Source organism: Euwallacea similis, chromosome 19 (assembly GCF_039881205.1).
Source record: "Euwallacea similis isolate ESF13 chromosome 19, ESF131.1, whole genome shotgun sequence".
Classification (NCBI taxonomy): Eukaryota; Metazoa; Arthropoda; class Insecta; order Coleoptera; family Curculionidae; genus Euwallacea; species Euwallacea similis.
In genome coordinates this window covers 3,648,107-3,665,661 of record NC_089627.1, presented here as the reverse complement: position 1 = coordinate 3,665,661, position 17,555 = coordinate 3,648,107, and the positions used below count along the sequence as shown (strand labels likewise).

Genomic DNA, 17,555 nt, shown 5'->3' with positions numbered 1-17,555 from the left:
ATGGGAGAATTGGAATTTGGATTATATGGTGTTGTGAAATGTAACTCAATTTGATAGGTTCGGCAGAGTTCTTGGACCAAATGGTTTTTAAAAGTAGTTGCATTGTCTGTAGTGATTTTTTGGAATGTTCCATGTTGTTCAAATAATTTGACGAGGTTCTGCCAGACTTCTATTGCAGTTTCGTTTAGGGCGTATGCAGTGGCAAATTTTGAAAAGTTATCAATTATTGTCAAAAATTTCTGTCCAAATATGGAATATGTGTCCATATAGAGATGGTCAAACGGTTTGGTCCCTGTTGGTGTGGGTTTATCGATTACTTTGTGCAGTCGTCGTTCATATTTTGTTTTTTGACATGTCTCGAATGTATTGATGTAATTAATTACATCTCGTTCTAGACTAGGCCAATAGTATGTCTGTTTAATGTTTTTAATGTTCTCCTTACCCCTTTCATGTTATTCCTCGGTGGGCTGTTTTGGTCGTGTGATATCTTTCTATTACTTCTTTCTGTTCACCCGGATCAACTACGTCTTCAAGTAACGTATTGGAAATGAAAAGTTTGAAGGTGTTATGCTTAAACGTCGTTTGGAAGATCCTAAGTATGAGGGGTTCCAATTCTTTGTGGGGAAATTGTAAACAATAAGTGTCCGGGAGCAAATGATCAGCTAAGAGTGTTTGAATCTCATTTGTTGTGGGGTTTTTATTAATGAAAATAGTTCTTCTTTTCTTGTTCTCGAATAGCTTTATCGAACTCGTGTGAGGTTGTGGTTGATCGGTCCATTTGAAAATGATTTGATTCTTATAGGTATTAAGGCTTTTATTCACATAAGGGGCTCTTAAGATTGGATCTTCTATAGACGTGTGAACCATTACAGTTTCTGAGTTACTTTTGTCTTCTTCATTAGGAGAAGCTTCCGATGTGTTGGTTTTTAGTTGACCTTTAAGGATTATGTCTTATTTTTTGAATGTACCGGCTATTGCATGAGTTTTTTGCACTGTTTGGCGGAGTTTAATCTTGGTTGAAGATCGGATTTGAATGTCTGATAGGATGTTGATGCGTGGTTTTGGACTTTTCTTTTTTGGTCGTTCAAATAAATTTTCCTGAGATCAGAAAAAATGTTGGATTTTATCGAGCCGTAAGTATTGATCCTCCTTTTTTTCGTTTTCACATACTTCTGACGTGTGTTAACCTTTCGGAGGTCGCGCTTAAATCGAGACATAAAAGGTCGCACGCGGACTACTATTCCGCTATAGATTATAGATAAGATAGAATATAGATTTCAGTCCTAAACAGTTTGCTGTTCGACGAAAACACTTTTGTGCTTTCTTAACCAATTATTTATTAATTTGTAAACAGGGAATAAAATGTAGTATTCTATTATTGTTAAACATAAAAACTAAACAAATTATTCTACTATAAGCAAAAAATGAAGTGAAACTAATTCTAGAAAACGAATGTCTTATTCACTTTCTTCTTCTACAGCAGAACACTCATTACAAATATTTAGTGAGTGCTCTAAACATAAAAATTTTCTGCATTTAATACATGAAAATCGCGTAGGCCGATTTTTTTTTCGGTCACAATAGACGCAACGACCACGCACATTCGCCGCCGCAGCAGCGGGTTCCGGATTGGCATCGATCCCCAAAATACTTCTTATTCGTCGTTTCAAAATATTTGAAACATTTTGCGTTACACGACGTCGAAGGAGGCCTTCTATTAGTTGGAATGATAATCGTCGTAGAAACTGACGTCTTCTAACGTTCCATGTCGAGTTATTGATGGAATATATGACGTATGAATTAATTCCTGCTACATTGAGAAGAGAATAAAATAGCACCATGGGCCATCTCCAAGTGTTTCTCGATACATCATAAGCCGCACATAATTTATCAACGCAGTCCACTCCACCTTTGGTGGCGTTATAATCCAATATTATTTCAGGTTTTCCTGTGTTTTCGTCAATTTTGTCATCGTGATGTGTGCTCGATACCAACAGGACATTTTTATTTCTTTTTGGAATTAAAGATACAAGTGTAGCATGGTTATGAAAAGCAAACATGCTTAATAAATTAGGACGATTTGTAGGACGGGTAAACTCTTGCGCCAGCTCTCTCTTGTTCTTTCTTATTGTACCAATAAGAGTCAAGTTAAAATCCTTTTTCAAAGTTTGAAGAAGTTCCATGCTGGTAAACCAGTTATCCACTGTGATATTTCTGCCAGTACCTTTTATCGGGTAGCAAAACCTCATAACCACATCTTTTGGCGAATTACTAAATGAAAAGGGACCTTCTGGTTGGCGACCAAGGTAAACCTCTAAATTCATGATGAAAAATGTTTTTGAATCAACTAGGGCGAACACCTTAAGTCCATATCTAGCGGGCTTGCTAGGTATGTATTGCCGAAAGCTGCATTTTCCCCGGAAAACTTCGAGCTTCTCATTAATGGTCACGTTCTCAAAAGGCACATATGCAGCTTTACATTTTAAGACAAAATCAGTAAAAACTTCCCTTATTGGAGCCAGTTTATCATACTGCCGTCTGTCGGATCGTGTGGTCCCATCATCAAATCTTAGATGCTGCATGAGGAAACGAAATCTTTGTTGAGGCATTGTCAGTCGAAACAGCTCCACTCCTGTCCCATTTTTGTCCCACATTTCGTCGAGATTTAGCCGATTGGATTTTAGAACTCCAGATAAATACAGAAGTCCGATAAGTGCTTTAACTTCAAATAAATCAGTAATTTTTGCATCTTTTTCTCTTTGGTAATTATCTCGATTCCCTAGTATATGCTGATTTGTGTGAATTACAATATCGTTGAGAATTTTATCCGAAAAAAGTGACTAAAAATTTCTGATTCTTTTTTTACGTGTTTTAGACAAGTTTTGACACCTGGAAGATCTTTTATAAGATTTTCTTTTCGAGTCCTTCCATATCTTGCTATTGGATGTTTTGACCAAATTGTTGTTTTGTCTTTACCAGTGAAAGTAGGCCCCTGTATTGAAATTTTTTCACCACTTTCAGAATCGGAATATTCTTGTTCGGTGCTGCTATCAATACGTTGTGTTTCAACCAGATCATCCTCTTCCAAATCTTTATTGTCATCGTCAAAAGTATCTTGTGGTATATCTTCCCACAAACACTCTTCCATAAGTTTTTTCAAATGGTTCTGTTCGTCTTCCCAAGAACACATCTAAAAAATTAATAGTCCGTAATATTTAGATATTATTTTTGAAGAAAAAAACCAACTTACCTTGTTTAGTAACACAATTTTAACTTAGTTGTATACTTTTATTAAACACAAAACTAAGGCAAGGAAGGTCGTATGGGGAATTACCGTCCGCAATGAAGAAAGTACCGAGACGAAACGCACTAAATGACGTACAAAAGCGCATGCGCCACTATTAACGGATTTTATGAGACTACTGTGCAGCGCCACATCAGCAGGTGATGCATCATGGAATTATTTTAAATATATTAATCTTGCGGAGTGAGACTCCGCGCGCGACCCTTTCGGGGGTTAATGGGGGTTCAACTTCTATGGGGTTTGTATCTTTGGGTGGTCGTGATAGGTCATCAGCATTGGAGTTGTGTGTCTCTTTCTTGTACTGGATGGTGTATTCGTACTCTTGTAATTTTAATCTCCATCTTACTAGTTTGAAATTTGGTTCCTTAATTGAAAATAACCATTGTAATTGTTTATGATCAGTGACGATCAAGAACTTTCTACCAAATAAGTAAAGATGAAAATATTTTGTTGCCTAGACGATTGCTAATAATTCTTTTTGCAATTCTTCGTCGAATAATTACACTCTGCTGTGTTTAAAGTTCGACTTCCATACGCGATGGATAAATCTGTTCCTATTGAACCTTGGGATAAGACGGCTCCGATGGCGTATTCTGAAGCGTCTATCGTCGAAATGAAAGGCTTTATAAAATCTGGGTGCTGAAATAACGGACTATTGGTTAAAATGTTTTTACAGTGATTGAAAGAGTCTATGAATGCTTTATCATGAATTATCTTGGTATTTTTTTTCAAACATTGCGTCATAGGTTTGGTAATTTTTGATAAATTATTTATGAATTTCTGGCAATACCCTATGAGGCCTAAAAATGACTTAATTTCTTTGGTATTTTTGGGAGTTTGAAATTTTTTATAGCTTTTATTTTCTTTTCGTTTGATCGGATTCCTTCCGGCGTTATGATATGTCCTAAGAATTCGACACTTCGTTTCAGAAATTCGGATTTGTCGAGCTGAATCCGCATATTAAAGGCTAAGAGATGATGGAAAACTTGTTTCAATGAATCGAGATGTTCTTGAAGGCTGGTGGAATAAATGATAATGTCATCCATATATATTAAATAGTTTTTTCCTTGTAAACCACGCAGTACATTAGCCATTGCTCGTTGAAATGTTGAAGGAGTATTCTTGAATCCGAAGGGCATTCGAAAAACTCATAATGTCCATGTTCGACATTAAATGCGGTCTTTTCAATACTTCGGGGGTCCATTTCAATTTGGTGGAATCCGTTCGCGAGATCTAAGGTGTGAAGTACTGACATCTGCCTAGTTTGTCAAGGAAGTCCGAGATATTTGGTAGTGGGTATCGGTCATCAATGGTCTTTTCGTTCAGTTTCCGATAGTCGTTAATAAGTCTCCACTTTTGTTTGCTAGAAGCATCTAACTCTTGGGAACTATCCAGATGGGCGAGCTCCAAGGTGAATTAGAGGATTGAATTATTTTATTTTATAGCATTTGGGTGATTTGTTTGTCTACCTCTTCTTTGTCAACGTGAGGGTATCTGTAGTTTTTCGTGTGTATAGGGATTTGATCAGTTGTGGTGATGACGTGTTTGATGTGATTTAAAAATGCTAGCGTGTCTCTGGGTTGATATAACACTTGTTGATAATCGTAGTAACTGAAAAAGCTTTGTTCTTTCTTCTGAGTTCAGGTGTTCGTGACGTATTAGGGTTTTGACGTCAAAGGATTCAGAACAATGCATGTTATTCGTGGTGTTATGTGCGTCAGAATTATGAATTACATTGAGATTGTATATTTCATAATTAGCAAGGTCTATTTGCTCAAATGGCAAATTATCCTTTACGTTGCATTGGATGGTTACATTTTTATCAGCATGATTTATTATTTCAATACCGTAGCTATTGTTTTCTATGGTCACTAAGGTGGGTTGGATTTCAATTTCTCCATTCGAAAAATAGGGCATGAGCCACGTGGTTTGATTTGGTGCATTTGTTCTGAAAGTAGTCTTCTGTATCGTCTTAGGGGGAATTTCGATTATATAATCGTCAAAGTTTTGCCTATACTGAAAGGGTATGGTCAGAAAAGAATTTCGTAATTAGTTGTTCTTGAAATCGATGTTTAATTTCAATTTACTAAGGTCCTTTAGTCCTAAGATACCGTCGAAATATTCATGAAAAAGATACAATATGAAATCGATAGGTTCTGAAATACCATAACTCAAAAGGAATGAAATTGTGGCTTTGCTGGTTGCCTTTTGTGAACCTGCACAAGTGTGACGAGTGCTTATATATGGTCTGATGGAATCGGGGAAAAAGGTTTCAGCTATCGAGGGTCATAATAAAGATGCATGCGAGCCTGTATCAATGAGTAGCCGAATTTGGGAATTGGGGATTTCAATATATGGTAGTTGATTTGTTTGAAAACTGTTAATATTTATCCATGATTTGTGGAGCTTGAGGCTTGCAAATGAAAATTTTCCAATTGATCGATTAGGGTTTCGTCTAGCGTAGGAGATTCTTCAGAAATTTCATCACAATCAACTTCATCTGTGTAGATGTTAGTATTTTCGAATTCAGATTGAGAGTCCCAAGGATTGACATGTTCTTCGAGATGTGTTAACTCTTGGAAGGTAAAGTTGGGTTTCCTCAAGTAAGTTTGGAAAAATCTTGTTAGAGGTTTTACCTGGCTGGGATTTTTATAAAATGAGGTTTCGGAACTAACTCCGGACATTAGTTGTGGATATTGTTGGTTAGAGTTATGATTGCGTGTGAAATTTTGATTAGGATGAGATTGTTCACGACTCATAAAATGTTGTGGTTTAAACAACGATTTTTGGTTTTTTTGCATTGGGGTGCGCATGGGTAAACTACTTGGACGATTCGGGAAAGGTAGCGAATTTTTTTTTATTTTGGGAGATTTCCATCATTCGCATAGGAGTTATCAGGAACGGGTTTTGGTTGGTTCTGGCTTTGCAAATAATGATTTTTGAACTGACTTTGTGTTAAGGACTTTAGGTTATTGTTTCTTGGCATAGTTTGCTTAGTTAATTTGTTTTGTAATTTTATCCCTTAAGTTACGCCCATGGTCATCGATACGTATTTGAAGGATTCCATCTGGGCGCCAGACCATCGTACCCATCAGGCCATATCGAAGGGCTCTTTATGGCTGGGAAATACGCTACTGGTCAAAGGAAGCTTTCTAAATTGGACCTTTGCCGCGATCCGCAATTCGGCGGATCGCAATACTTCAATGAAAGCGACTTGTATAGGTATTTGCCAGATGGCGGCGATTTTATGACCTTAGGCGCGACCATTGCCCGTAAGGGCTTCTGGTATTGGTGCGCCCCTGGTTGGAGTTCCTCGGGTTTAGTACTTAAGGGATGATTGCAGTAATTTTGCTCTCTTTGACCAGTGCTCGCTCTAGACATGTGATCGTAAACGTAACTCGTAATCTTCCCAACTAAGCAAACTCCCACTTCATACTTAGACCAGTACTTTACCATTATTTATATAAGCGAAATTTAATACAGTCCACTCTCGTAAACCAAATTGTTGTTTTCGTGGTTTTCGTTTATCGAAGGAACCTCAACACTTTGGCTTGTTAATACTTCGTAATTATTGATTATATCCATTGCCTGATCTAAATAATTTTGTAGGTTCTGAACAATTAGAAGGGTCCTTAAATCATTAAAAATATTTTCTAGAAGATTTTGAGTGGTGGTTAACTCATTTTGTGACATTAGAATAGTACGAGCTTCGATGTTTGTGACTTCTGTACATATTTTATTGTTAATTTGAATAACCAAGGCTTTGAGTTTCTGGACGTATTCTTGAGTAGATTCGTTTCTTTTTGACAGAAATATTAGTTGTTGCTGAAGATTGGCTCTAGTTAAGGAATCGTGGAATTTCTGTTTCACAACAAATTTTAGGTCCTGCCATGTCACTAAATCTGGGCGAGTTAACAGAAAGTCCTCGGCTGTTTCTACAATTTTGGATTTTATTGCCAATATGACATATTCCTGCTTAGACAGATCCGTATTAAAATAGCGATTATGAAAGGTATTAATTTGGTTGATGAAAGCTTCTAATTGAGAAGGAGTTCCATTCAAGATTTTTAGTAGGCTTACAGTTGATCTCAAAGCGTTGGCCATATTTCTTTCAGGATTATTACAACTAGGGTTACAACTAGGGTTATTACTATTATGATCTTCGTTAAATAGATTAATGATATCACTTGAAAAATCGAGAGTAATATCAGAATACACTTGACTAAGTTCTATGCTTGATTTAGTTGAACTATTACTGTCTACTGAAATAGTTCTCTGTCGGGGATAGGTAATATCTCCTAGTATTGCCTTTTTTTAATTTTCGCATTTAGCATTTCGATTTCTTAAGTAACAGGTATACAACTATAAGAAAACAAGTCAACTCACAGTAAAGCTTGCTTCCAGTCTCTTTTCTGTATCAAACGATGTGATGCTGGTAGATAAACTATCCAAGATCGGTTGTCGTCTGTAGCGGACACTAGCACTGCCAAGTTGTCCTACTGACTTCCGTTTTGATGAAACAAATTGTGGAAAATTTGCCAGGAGTTATAAAGTGCTTTGGTACTGCTGTTCGCTAATCCTTCTGGACTGTTAAAACAGAAGATTCGGTCATTTTTTGGGAATGTCTATCGTAACACACAATGTTCACTTTTCGACTTCCGAATGGCAAAGGATTCTACCGACTGCACCAGTTAAATTTGGGTTTAAGCAAATTTGATTAAAAAAAAACTATTACATAAATTGAAGCGAATACACTGAAGCAAACTTAATGACTAACTTTCATCTGGGCGATCTAGTACTTATAATTAAAGAAACTGCTGAGCTAGATTCAGCTACAAGATGCGTCATAAAAAAATAACAAGGATCATGGAAGTGCCCATATAACTATAGCCGGATTGCAGCGTTGTTTTATGCAGGAAGGCAACGAAAGCAACTCTGTATCCGCATTAAATATAGGGTGTTTCAGAATTATGGTGACAAATCAATAGAGGTAACAGATTATCAAAAAATAAATATAGTTTACTTAATAAAAGATTGTCTTAAGACTCGTTATTTCTGAGATACAGGGTATTAAAATTCTACTTTTCTTTTATTTTTTTTTAGTTTATTTTAAAACTACTGGGACTATTGAAATGAAAATCGATGTATCTTTGTTTCGTAATCCGATAAATTTGATGGACATAATTAAAATTTGGTACGTTATAGAAGGTGCTAGTTATATGTGTATCATTACATATTTTTATCCAAATTTTTTTTAAATTTAGATTTATTGGTAAAAGAGTTCAAAATGTATCTATGTTCAATATGAACCTTCCGGAGTTCGCATCTATTTTGTGTATAACTCATTCGCGCGCGGACTCAAAGTCTGCAAACGTAAATTAACCATATTTTAGTTCCTTAGAAAAACATCTAGGGAAAAAATGAAAATAAACATAAATATATAGTTTAAATATAATTTGTATTAAAAAAATCATCAATTTTACAACGCTATTACTAAGAAAATGCTGAGAATAATTCAAACTAACGTTATAGTATATTAAGTATAATTTAAGTCAGTCTTATTCCTGGCGACAGTCCCCGCATATCATGAGAGAGTGTTTCAAACACATGAATTTTTGGCACTGTACACATCGATAGCGACTTGGTCTGTTCTTTTTTCGGTCACAATATGAACAGCGTCCTCGATGTCCCTCGGGTACTGGCTCGGGTGTGGGTGCTTCTAATCCTAAAATGTCCTTTATTATTATTTGCATAACCCGTGGGATCGATTGAATCACTCGTTGACGAATATGTTTTTCCACTAATTGAAAAGATAAAGCTCGTAAAAAGTGCTTTCTTTGTAAATTAGTAGAGTTGTTCATTAATAAAATGACATAAATTGATTCCAGTCACATTTAGTAAAGAATATAATATATTCGACGACATTTTCGAAAATTTCCCTTATGGCTGCGAGATTGTCCGTTTTGTTCCGTTTATCTCTTGTTGTTAAATCATCGAATCGTAAATGTTGCAAAAGAAATCGGAATCTACGTTCAAACATAGTCAGTATAAACAGTTCCACCCCTGTACCATTTTTGCTCCATAGCTCATCGATGTTTAGACGATTGGATTTCAAAACCCCAGCCAAATATAATAATCCAAAAAATATTTCAATTTCCATTACATCAGTGTCTCTCGCATCCCTTTCTCGGTGGCAATTTACTCTCATTGACTGTATGCGTTTATATGTATAATGTACAATCAAGTTTAGAACGTCATTTGAAAAGAAGTACCTTCAACATTCTATTTTGTTTTTGAATTTTTTACAGCTCCTGTTACCCCTAGCACATCTTTTATCAGGTTTTCGGCTCTTGTTTTTACTTTTTTGTTTGCCACATGCTTCTCCCACTATGTTATGTCATCTTTGCCAATGAATGTAGGTACTCTTTCTGTACCAACTTCTTCTGAATCCGAAATTTCTTGTTCTGTGTCACTATTCAAATTCTCCTGTTATAAATTGTCTTCTTCAGCAGAGTCTTCTTCATCATCATATTCAATAACTGTTTTCAAGTTGTCTTCTTCCAAACACTTGAGTATAAGCTCTTGCAAATGAGCCTGCTCTTCTTTCCAGGGGCACATCATCTATAAAATATTGAAACATAAATTAAAATGCAACCCAATTAATACTAAAATTAAAAAATTTAAAATAATACTTACCTCTATTGTTTTAAAAATTAGCAAACAGTAAAACTCTTACGTGGACTCAGAATTCGACTGTAAAATTATTGAATAATTTTAAATACAAATTAAATTGTTCTTCATTCATTCTTGTAAATGCTTGCACTCTGATTAAACTGTATTTAACAATATTTAAATGATCCGCCACCTAAAGAGGGTACTTATTCAAAGGGTGTCGGTTCTTTGTCGGCGATGCCGACAATAGATTATAGTTGCTACTGCAATTCTAATGTGATACATTGAATATTTCGGCAAATGCCGACAAAGTATATTATAAACATTCGAATATGTTTCCTAGTGCGAACCATGGACGTATCGCAAGGGTAAGTTGCCTATATGTGGTTTAACAAACGGATTATGACTAAATGCAAAACATCATTTATGTAAAATAATCTAAACCCGCTTTTCAATCAACAACCACTTCAACACTGCTCACTGAGATCGTTGAGACAGATAGATACTCAGAGGCGTCAGAGAATAACATGGCCGATTGTGAAATTAACTTTCGTAAGACACCATGGGGTCATATGTACCTCGGACTTAACACAATTATGAAAGTATTTTATATAAAGCGCTAAAATGTGCTACAATCTCGTGTAAATTTAAGTTAACATGTTATCAAGATACCGCCCGTAGTATTCGTTGATATTTCAATGAGTTCAACGTTGGGACAAAGTGTGTGGGGGGTTAGCCTGACCCCTAGATGTCTTTGACGTTATTTATTTGTAATTACAGTAATCCCTCATTATCCGCAAGAGTTACGTTCTTATCAAAATCGCTGATAACGAAATCTGCGGATAATTAGGCTAGAGATTAGATACAAAAAAAATCAAATTTCATTCAATTCAAAATAATATAACAATATGTAAATATCATGTGAGTATGCATATATGTTATTTTATTAGTGAAAACATAAAATTCTTTACACAGAATAACATAGATATACATTACATATGTATATTCGTATATGTACAGAGTCATTCAAACTCGACGCCCCACCCATTTTATGCGAAAACAGTTGGGCTTAGCAAAATAATTTTTTCACCAGATTAAATAAAAGGACGTAAGCTACAATAAATGCTAAAAACGTTGAAATGTGGAAAGCGACGCTCGACATCGTGACGCCGACTTTATGTTTTTTTTCAGAAACATACCCTTTTTTCAAAAATGTGAACATCGATACATTCTAAACAAGTTTTGTATAAAAAGTTTTTTGAAATTTCTAATCATTTAAAAGCTACAGGAGAAACAAATATTGACATATTAGGTAGTCTTATGTTAACACATTGCATGGGAATATACTTCGCTACGCACTCACGCATGAAGTAGGCGAAAAAACAATGTAAAGCGTTACCTAGCAACGCAAACATGTACTTTTACGTGATCAGTTTGACTGAATGTTCATTCTCACATTTTGTAGTTAACAGTAGAAAGATACTTTTTTAATTTAATATTAGAATAATGGTTAGTCATCAAGAAAAAGTCGATATGTTATTAATTTATGGCGAGACTCAACGTAATTCAAGAGCAGCAGTTAGACTGTATCGAGAAAGGTATCCAGATCGAGTGATTCCTGATCATAAAATGTTTCCTTGTTTAGAAACAAACTTAAGAAAAAATTCAAATGCATTTTCATGCAGGAAATCAATGCCAATAGCAAAATTTGTTTCTAATGATTTTGTCGTAGCTCAAATTTGCCAATTTTTTGAAGGCAATCCTGCTGAAAGTCGACAATTAAATTTAAGTTATTCTACAATTCAACGCACTCTAAAGAAGAATAATTATATTCCCTATAAACTGAACAACCTGCAGCTTTTAAATGAAAAAAACCGTTTTAAAAGAATTGACTTTTTAAGTAACATGGTCATTATGGAAAACGATAACCATAAGTTTATAATCATATTTTATGGAGCGATGAGAGCAGATTTGTGAGTAACGGGTATCCAAATAGGCATAACGCAAGATACTGGGCCACTGAAAATCCTCATATAGTTAATCAAATTGAAAACCAAGGGCACTTTGGAATTAAAGTCTGGTGTGGCATAATTGGTCAACGTTTGGTAGGCCCGTATTTTTACGACTATAACTTTAATGGGCAAAATTTTCAAAACTTTCTGGAATTTGATCTGCAAGTATTATTAGAAGATATGTCTTTATTGCTTAGACAAAATATGTGGTTTCAAATGGATGGTGCACCATGCCATAATGCTGCAATAGTTACCCAATACCTAAATCAAACATTTCCTGATAGATGGATCGGTAAATCTGGTGCAGTTCCTTGGCCTGCAAAATCGCCGGATCTAAGTTGTTTAGATTTCTTCTTGTGGGGAACATTAAAAAACATTGTTTATAGTATTCCTACAAATAATGTAGAACATCTGAAACAAAAAATTCGAGATGCCTGTAATTCGATAGATCGCAGAACTCTTGGAAAAGTTATGTGTCAAGAAGTCAGAAAGCGTTTTGGATATTGTTTGTTAGTAGACGGCGGCAGTTTTGAGCACATTTTATAGTTTATTTTTTTAACTTGTTACTTGTTTTATATCTTAAGATTTTGTGTTATGTTTTTCGTTTATTGATTTTGATGATTTTAACTGATAGTATTATAAATAAATAAAAAATACTTGACAATGTAAATGTTTGTGTTGCTAGGCAACGGTTTACATTGTTTTTTCACCTACTTCATGCGTGAGTGCGTAGCGAAGTATATCCCCATGCAATGTGTTAACATAAGACTACCTAATATGTCAATATTTGTTTCTCCTGTAGCTTTTAAATGATTAGAAATTTCAAAAAACTTTTTATACAAAACTTGTTTAGAATGTTTCGATGTTCACATTTTTGGAAAAAAGGGTATGTTTCTGAAAAAAAACATAAAGTCGGCGTCGCGATGCCGAGCGTCGCTTTCCACATTTCAACGTTTTTAGCATTTATTGTAGTTTACGTCCTTTTATTTAATCTGGTGAAAAAATTATTTTGCTAGGCCCAACTGTTTTAGCATAAAATGGGTGGGGCGTCGAGTTTGAAAGACCCTGTACATAATACATACAAAAAATATAATTATTATCATAGAGAAAAAAACTGAGGTATGCATGTTTGTTTTCTTTTTTCTTCAAATTCTTTTTTAATTTCTTTGTAAGATTCCAACAAATGATCCATTCCCCTCTTAAATTTTAGTCCTCTTTCTACACTTGGATCTAATTCGACAACGCGGCTAGTTAGCTGTTCTGCTAATAAAAAGACATCATTAAGTGATTTAATTGAAAAATATGATTTAGGAATTCCTTTTTCCTCTTGATCTTCAACGCTTGATTTATCAGGTACTGTGATAATGTCTTCTAGTTCTTCCAGAGTTAGCTCTTGTTGATGATCATGATATAAGACCATTTCTTCTCTATCGGATTTATTAATATCATCAAAACCTTCGCCTTCTATATTTTGTGCTACGGTTACTATGTCAGCTATCACCCCATTTATATTTAATGACTTGCTGTTAATTACAATTTTTGGCCATAATTTTTTCCAACAGGCATTTATAGTAGACGGCTGAATTTCATCTAAGGACTCCTTGATATTATGAATGCATTTGGCAATATTATAATTTTTCCAACTTTGGGCTACTGTTAAATGTGACTGATCTTCCATATTCCTTAAGAGATCTCTAAAAGTTCTTCGTACGTAATAAGCCTTAAATGCTGCGATTACACCTTGATCAAGTGATTGCAAAAGTGAAGTAGTGTTAGGCGGTAAAAACATGACTTTAACATTTGGGTGATCCAATTTTATGGATTGGGGATGTCCTAGAGTATTATTAATTAACAGTAAAATTTTAAAAGGTATGCCTTTAGACTTCAAATAAGCCTACGTTTCCGAAATGAAACACTTTTTGAACCAATCGCTAAAGATTTCTACTATAACTCATGCTTTGTTGTTAGCCCTCCAAAATACTGGAAAATTGTTCTTGTCCTTCTTTTAAAGCTCGAGGATTTAACGATTTGTATACAAGCAAAACTTGATCATGTACCTAGTAGCATTGGCGCAAAGTAACAGGGTGAATCTGTCTTTGGCAGCTTTAAACCCAGGTGCCCTTCTTTCACTTTTTGATATGAATTAATAAATTAATAATAAATAAAATAAACTAATAAAATTCTTGAAGGCATTCTTTTCCAAAATAAACCAGTTTTGTCAGCATTAAACACTTGCTCTGGCAGATATCCCTTTTCTTCTGCAAAACGCCTGAACTCGGTGGGAAAATTGTTGGCTGCAACGTGGTCAGAGAAAGCTGATTCGCCCACAAGCTTGACATTGTGAAGGAAAAAACGTTTTTTATCATTTTCGAACCAGCCTTTTCTCGCGAGAAATGATGGATTATTACTGCTTTCACCTAAAGATTGTTTAAAATATTCATAGAGGTGTTTAGCCTTTTCTTGGATGATAAGAGAACTTAGAGAAACATGTTTTCTTATTTCATCTTTGATCCATATATTTAGTGCCTTTTCGGTTTTCTCTAGCCTAACGTCCCGCGATGTAGCGTAAATTTTAATGGCCATCGGAGCACTTTCTATTATACTACGGCGTATTTTCCCTTCACACTTTTTTATTTCACGAACACTAGACTCATTCATATTATAATTCCTAGCAACGGATGCTACAGTTTCTCCATTTCTTAGTTTGTCTAATATTTCAATCTTTTTTGATAGTGTTAACACATTTCTCTTTCTTTTTATACCCTTTTTTAATTGAGACGACATCGATATAAAACAATAAACTTGTAAATAACGTGAAAAAATTCTTTAACTAATCAAATGTAAAACGCGAACTGATTTAACTAACTTGTCTTAACCTTTTATGGCTATCACTAGCAGGCAGCAACTAACAACGGACGGGGAAATACCCGAAAGCGTCGAAAAGTGATGACGCGGTGTTCAAATATTACATCGTTGTAGCGCGGGGCATTTGAAAATATACAATAATGCATTTTTATTTTACACCACTACGTTGCCGTGAATAAACAAAACCGCGGATAACGAGGGATTACTGTACATTAGTTGGTTCAATTTTTTATTATTTTTGTTAGGTGAGTAGTTTATTAACTTTTACTGTTTATTATAATTATTACACTCGATTATATTTTAGTTCAAAAATTACATTATGAATAAAGATCGGCCATTAACGGAAAAAGAGCTTGAGGAAGAAACGGATAGATTACTTTTAAAAGAAGGTAACGAGGAGGAAAATATTTTTGGCGACAACACGGACGAGGATTCCGACTATTTGGAAGAACAGGAGGGGTCAGAAAGTGAGCAGAGTGATGACAATATCCAAGAAGAACAGTTTTCTGCGAGCCAGTCTGTAGGGCAGGTTGATGGTGACATTGAAGAAGAACAGCCTTCTAGGAGCCGGACTGCAGCACTTAAAGGAAAAAAAAACGGTTACAAATGGAATACTAAACTACCTGAAAGAAGAGGAAGACGTGCAATACGAAACATTGTGTCTTTTATGCCAGGTCCCAAAGGAGATGCCTGCAGCGTGAAAGCTCCGTTTGAAGCTTGGTCACTACTATTTGACCAAAATAATCTGAATAAGGTTGTTCTCCATACTAATGAGGAAATTGTAAGAAAAAAAAGTGTGATGAATAAATTACAGTTCTACCACAGTGATACAGATTTGACCGAAATTCGAGCTTTGATTGGACTTCTGAATTTATCTGAAATTAGAAAGTCTACAAATTCAAGCACCGAAGAATTATGGTCAAATAAATATGGAATGACTCTGTTTAGAGCAACAATGTCAAAAAACAGGTTTAAATTTTTGTCACTTTGTCTACGATTCGATGACAAAGAAACCAGAACAGAGCGGCGCGCCAACTATAAACTGGCTCCAGTTAGACAGATACGGGACAAATTTATATCTAACTGCCGCAAGTACTATACCCCCCATTCCTAGTGCACATTAGATGAGCAACTAATGGAGTTTAGAGGTAGGTGCCCATTTCGAATCTACCTGCCATCCAAACCAGATAAATATGGAATTAAAATTGTCATGATGAACGATTTCAGAATTTGGTACATGGTCAACGCAATCCCGTATATCAGAAAAGTCGCAACAGAAAACAATGAATTAGTACCTGAATATTACGTTCGAAAACTATCAGAAACTATACATGGAACAAATAGAAATATAACCGTAGATAACTGGTTCTCTTCAGTAAATTTGTTCCATAAGATGTTCACTGAATATAATATCACTATGATAGGAACACTTAGAAAAAACAAAAGAGAAATTCCTCCTTTTTTTCTCAACACACAAGAAGTAGGAATATCAAAGTTTGCATTTGATAACAATAAGACCCTTGTTTCTTTTGTTCCCAAAAAAGGTAAAGTTATACTTTTATTATCGACTATGCATTACTCTGGTAATATCGACAACGAGATGAGGAAGCCTGAAATAATCATGGATTATAATAGTACTAAAGGAGGGACTGATACTTTTGATAAGCTCTGCCACAGCTATACAACTGCAGAGCAACTCGGCGGTGGTCAATGAGTTTTTTTGTGGAATGTTGGACCATTGTGGTATAAACTCATCAGTGCTGCTTAATTTAGCTAATAGGAACAATATGATCACTAGAAGACAATTTTTAAATGAACTCTCGTTTCAACTAATAGAGACACTACTTAGGGCTAGATTAGAAATTCCAACACTAAATAAATTGCTTAAGACATACATTAGAGAAATATTAGGTGTTCCCGAAAATGTAGAACCTGCACAACAGGGTAGATATTTAGTAAAACGAGTAAGATGTGCTTTTTGCCCACGTGAAAGAGATAGGAAGCCAAAAATGGTATGTGGTAAATGTAACTTTGCCATTTGCGATATTCATCGAGCCATCATGTGTTGTAACTGTAGTCAATGAATTCTTTTTGGTATACATCATTTAATTTTTTTTTAATATTTAATCAAGGAAATGTTTTTATTAAAAGTATTAAGTTTTAATTAATTTAACTAGTTGGGTACTTATTTTATTTACTTCATTTTTTGTCCGAAAAAATAAAGAGGTTTTTTTAATATTCCTATAAAAAATTCTTTAAACAAATTGATATTTCATTTAAAAATATAAGGAATTTACTGTTTTCTATTAGTTTAAGATCTTATTTAATACCTACTTTTTTCTTAAATATTTTTTTAAGCTCTAAATGTTCTAAAAGTTCTAAAAACTTATGGGGTCTGTCTAATCCCATGGTGTCTTTCATATTGGTAAAATTAACGGTGTCGAATGAAGATTAATGAGGAAAGAGTAGGCTTGCGAAGTGAGAGTCCGCGCGCGAGCGCCGGAAGGTTAAAGAACAGTCAATTCTGCATAAAAAAGTTACTCTTAGTAAAATACCCTAAAATGAACGGTTGTCCAGAAAAATGACAATTATTGTCATATCGAATTTAAACGCTTTTTTAAAGAAAATCTGAAGTTTTTCTATTATTGCTTTTAATAATATCTAATTACAATTAAATAAACACTAATATTACAATAAATGTT

The 17,555-nt window shown here is 34.8% G+C and overlaps 1 pseudogene; it reads right to left on the bottom strand.

The window, feature by feature from the left end:
• Positions 1-447: 447 nt before the first annotated feature.
• LOC136415294 (piggyBac transposable element-derived protein 4-like) lies at positions 448-9,922 on the bottom strand (annotated as a pseudogene).
• Positions 9,923-17,555: the final 7,633 nt, after the last annotated feature.